Source organism: Globicephala melas, chromosome 3, assembly GCF_963455315.2.
Source record: "Globicephala melas chromosome 3, mGloMel1.2, whole genome shotgun sequence".
Classification (NCBI taxonomy): Eukaryota; Metazoa; Chordata; class Mammalia; order Artiodactyla; family Delphinidae; genus Globicephala; species Globicephala melas.
This window is the reverse complement of record NC_083316.1, coordinates 82685654-82691065: the sequence shown is the minus strand read 5'-3', so window position 1 is coordinate 82691065 and position 5412 is coordinate 82685654. Positions and strand designations below refer to the sequence as shown.

General features: G+C 39.0%; 1 pseudogene; it reads right to left on the bottom strand.

The window, feature by feature from the left end:
• Positions 1 to 932: 932 nt before the first annotated feature.
• Positions 933 to 3702, bottom strand: LOC115848133 (protein FAM114A2 pseudogene; annotated as a pseudogene).
• Between the last annotated feature and the right edge of the window lie 1710 nt (positions 3703 to 5412).

The window sequence follows — 5412 nt, the reverse complement described above, 5'->3', positions numbered from 1 at the left end:
CGCCATTACCCCACCAAAGAGCCTCTAGGCTCCAGGGCTAGGTCTCCTGGGTCCAAACAACCAAAAGGGAGGGAACTCAGCCCTACCCATCAGCAGACAAGTGGATTAAAGTTTTACTGAGCACTGCCCACCAAGCAACACCCAGCTGTACCCACCACCAGTCCCTCCCATCAGGAAGCTTGCACAAGCCTCTTAGATAGCCTTATCCACCAGAGGGCAGACAGTGGAAGCAAGAACTACAATCCTGCAGCCTGTGGAATGAAAACCACATTCACAGAGAGATAAACAAAATGAAAAAGGCAGAGGACTATGTACCAGATGAAGGAACAAGATAAAACCCCAGAAAAACAACTAAATGAAGTGGTGATAGGCGACCTTCCAGAAAAAGAATTCAGAATAATGATAGTGAAGGTGAGCCAGGACCTTGGAAAAAGAATGGAAGCAAAGATCGAGAGGATCTAAGAAATGTTTAACAAAGACCTAGAAGAATTAAAGAACAAACACCCAGAAGAATTAAATAACAAACAAACATAGATGAACAACACAATAACTGAAATGAAAAATACACTAGAAGGAATCAATAGAACTGAGGCAGTAGAATGGTTAAGTGACCTGGAAGACAGAATGGTGGAATTCACTGCTGCAGAACAGAATAAAGAAAAAAGAATGAAACGGAATGAAGACAGACTAAGAGACCTTGGGGACAACATTAAACACAACAACATTTGCAATATAGGGGTCCCAGAGGGAGAAGAGAGAGAGAAAGAACCCGAGAAAATATTTGAAGAGACTATAATAGAAAACTTCCCTAACATGGGAAAGGAAATAGCAACCCAAGTACAGGAAGTGCAGAGAGTCCCAGGCAGGAAAAGCCCAAGGAGAAACATGCCAAGACACATAGTAATCAAACTGACAAAATTTTTTTTTTTTCACGATTATTATATTTTATTTAAAGGTTTTAAAAGATAAGGGGCAGAGCTCACAAAAGTTACCTGAATCATTAAAACCCACAAAGTTGGAGAATTTTTTTTTAAAAGAGTGGATACCAAAATAGCTTTCAGGAAGAAGATAACCTATAAGTCTTTTAGATTGTTGAACAAAGCAAAAGAAGGCTTAAGGTATGAAAGATAAAAGTTATATTTATAAACATGCTAAAGAATACATTAAAAGAAACAAAAAAGAATGAGGAAAAATAAACTGTCTTAATCCTGTTATACATAAACATCATTTCTATGGGACTCTACAGTCCACTTCAATATTCAAACAACAAAATCCCCATCATTGAAAGAGCTTCAACACTCCTTTGGAGTTGGCTATTACAGAATTTATCCTGCATATCGGGTATGCATGAAAAACATCCTGGAGACTCAGAATATCTGCAAACATGAAACTGTTTCTCTAAATTGCATTTATTGGTCATGAATCCCGTAAAGGGGGGTCAACTACAACTTGAAGCTTGTCATCTTGCAGTGGGAAAGCAATTTGAAGCCAAAGGGCACCTTGCTATAGTCCATTCATGTGGCTCTAAGTATATTCTATAAGCTTCTCTTCAATGCCAAATATCTACTGAGAATTAAAGAGGAGATGAAACTTTCTAACCAATTCTAAGAATTCATGTAATAAAGGGTAATCATTACAGAGTTTATATATACTCGGTTTTCTTAAAGCCATAGATTTTATTATAGAGAGGAGAAAGAAAATGGCATTAACAGATCAAGCACATGAAGTCCAGAATACTGAATTCCTTTTCCTCTTGCTTAACAACCAATTACATCCATGGACTGCAAAATTACAGCCACTGCAAAATTTTTAGTGTTTTGCGTCTTGTCAAAGAAAGACCAATATTTTTGCCTGAGTGTCCCCTTAACCTTATGAGCTATTATTTTTTAACTTTGTATAAAACTTCTTTTCAAATAATTTATTAATTATAACAACTGGGAAGAGCAGTGTGAGGACCTGAATACTTCAACCAAGCACTGAAGGCAACAAACTTCCTTAAACATGCTCTTCTGCCTGGATTTTTATATATTAAAATAACCTTTCTCCCTCACTTCTCCAGGGGTACCCAGAAAAGAGTGGCATTTGTTGGCCATCACAAGTCTCAGCTAGAATCTTCTCTGTTCTTCAGTGTCCTGACAAAGGCCTCTGGACCTGTAGCTCATGCCTCTGGTAATTCAGTCTTGTTCTCAATAAGAGAGATCTCCAGCACAGGTAGAAGTAGCTGAAAGGCATCCTGAATGTAGGAAGCACTGTTTGATGCCTCTAGAGATACTGCAGTGATTAACGGATTAAGGACGTCTGCCTTTTCCTTGACCCCAGCAGTTGTTAGGCAGGTGGTGAACTCTTTAGACAGAGAGGACAACTCTTTACACAACACAACTGTCATCTGGGAAAGGGCTCTGCTCCTTTCTATGGCTGTTACTTCCTGCTTCCTGCCATGCAGAACCAGAGCCGCTGTTTTGTGAAACAGTTCAATTGAGCAGGCAGTCAGTTCTGCTAGGCTCCTGATTGCAAATGCATGGATATCCTCTATTGAATTGTTATTGATTTGCTCAATTTTTTCTGCTTCCAACTGTTTTTTTCCTTCTTCCTTCTCTTCTAATGGTTTGGCCAGAGATGTCCTGATCCATTCACAGGCTGTATTTCTTGCCCTAGTAAGCTTCTCTGGTTTGGAGGAGACATGCAGCTGGGAAAATACCTCTGTTATCTCTTTGGTAAAGTCTTCATCCCCTTTCTTCTCTTCCTCCTCTTCCTCACAGAACTCTGCTAGGGAAAATGCTTCTTTGAGTTGCTCCAATTCACATTTTAGAGTCTCCAATTCTTCTCCACTTAGAGAATTAAGAATAGATTTCACCTTTATTTCACTTTCTTGGGAGAGCATCTCCAGAGCTTCTAGATGTGAAAGGCCTTGAAATTCATCAAAGAGTAGCCCATAATGAGTTTTCTTGTCCGTTTCCATGGTAACCTCATTGGTGGTCCATAGCTCTTCTTTCTCCTTCGCCTCTCTTAAAACCTGAGACAGTGTGGAAGTCCGGTTCATCAGACCCTTGGTTCTTTTAAATCCAGGATCCCCTTCTGCTATAACATCCATTGTCTTTTTCCCAATGAATTCTAAGGCATCCAAACCCCCACTGATAACACTCTTTCCTGTGCTCTGAACAGCAGTAGAGATGGTAGAGAATACCCCAAATGGCCCACTCATTGGAGAGGAGTTTTCATTCTCTTTGGCATTTGTGTCTCCTGTTGCATACTGGACTTCAGATGAAATTTCACTGGGACTAGGGATTCCAAGGGAAGTCTCTGCCTTCTCAATGACATTTGAAATACCTTGTCCTACTGTGGCTACTGTAGCTGAGGCTGAGGAGAGCAAGGACTTGCCCCAACTTCCCCAATAGCCCCATCTGGTCTGGGGTACATCTTTGGAAACAGTCTCTTTGCCTGCAGCCTGTGATGTCTGAACAGGGAGAACGTCTGAAGTCTCAAGGTCACTGGAAGGTTTGGACTCTGGTCTTTTCCGAGTAGAAGCTACAGGTTCTGATTTACTCTCTGACTTGGCACTTTGGTCAACTGACTCAAAATTCTTGGTTGGCTCACAGTTCTCATCTTCAAGGATGGAAGTTGCTTCAGTTATCACTTCAGTCTCAATATCATCTTTATCTGACATGATTAGATCATTGCCCAGCCCACCGCCATCCGCACCGCCACCACAGCCGCAGAGAAGCCACCAAACTGACAAAAATTAAAAACAAAGAAAAATTATTAAAAGCAACAAGGGAAAAATGACAAATAACATACAAGGGAACTCCCATAAGGTTAACAGCTGATTTCTCAGCAGAAACTCTACAAGCCAGAAGGGAGTGGCATGATATATTTACAGTGATGAAAGGGAAGAACATAAAACCAAGATTACTGTACCCAGCAAGGATCTCATTCAGATTTGACGGAAAAATCAAAAGCTTTACAGACAAGCAAAAGCTAAGAGAATTCAGCACCACCAAACCAGCTCTACAACAAATGCTACAGGAACTTCTCTAAGTGGGAAATATGAGAAGAAAAGGACCTACAAAAACAAACCCAACACAATTAAGAAAATGGTCATAGGAACATACATATCAATAATTATTGAAATGTGAATGGATTAAATGCTCCAACCAAAAGACACAGGCTTGCTGAATGGATACAAAAACAAGACCCATCTATATGCTGTCTACAAGAGACCCACATCAGACCTAGGGACACATACAGACTGAAAGTGAGGGGATGGAAAAAGATATTCCATGCAAATGGAAATCAAAAGAAAGCTGGAGTAGCAATCCTCGTATCGGATAAAATAGACTTTAAAATAAAGAATGTTACAAGAGACAAGGAAGGACACTACATAATGATCAAGGGATCAATCCAAGAAGAAAATATAACAATTATAAATATATATGCATCCAGCATAGGAGCACCTCAATACATAAGGCAAATGCTAACAGCTATAAAAGAGGAAATCAACAGTAACACAATAATAGTGGGGACTTTAACACCTTACTTACACCAATGGAAAGATCATCCAGACGGAAAATTAATAAGGAAACACAAGCTTTAAATGACACAATAACCCAGATAGACTTAATTGATATTTAAGGACATTCCATCCAAAAACAGCAGATTACACTTTCTTCTCAAGCACACATGGAACACTCTCCAGGATACATCACATCTTGGGTCACAAATCAAGCCTCAGTGAATTTAAGAAAACAAATCATATCAAGCATTTTTTCCGACCACGCTATGAGCTTAGAAATCAATTACAGGGAAGAAAACGTAAAAAACACAAACACACGGAGGCTAAACAATACGTTACTAAATAACCAAGAGATTGCTGAAGAAATCAAAGAGGAAATCAAAAATACCTAGAGAAAAATGACGATGAAAACACGATGATCCAAAACCTACGCGATGCAGCAAAAGCAGTTCTAAGAAGGAAGCTTACAGCAATACAATCCTACCTCAAGAAATAAGAAAAATCTCAAATAAACAATCTACACTTACACCTAAAGGAACTAGAAAGAGAAAAACAAACAAAACCCAAAGTTAGTAGAAAGTAAGGAAGAAAGAAAGAACAGAGCAGAAATAAATGAAATAGAAACAAAGAAAACAATAGTAAAGATCAATAAAACTAAAAGCTGGTTCTTTGAGAAGATAAACAAAATTGATAAACCTTTACCCAGACTCATCAAGAAAAAGAGAGAGAGGACTCAAATCAATAAAATTAGAAATGAAAAAGGAGAAGTTACAACGGACACTGCAGAAATACAAAGCATCATAAGAGACTGCTACAAGGAACTCTATGCCAATAAAGTGGACAACCTGGAAGAAATGGACAAATTCTTAGAAAGGTATAACCTTCCAAGACTGAACCAGGAA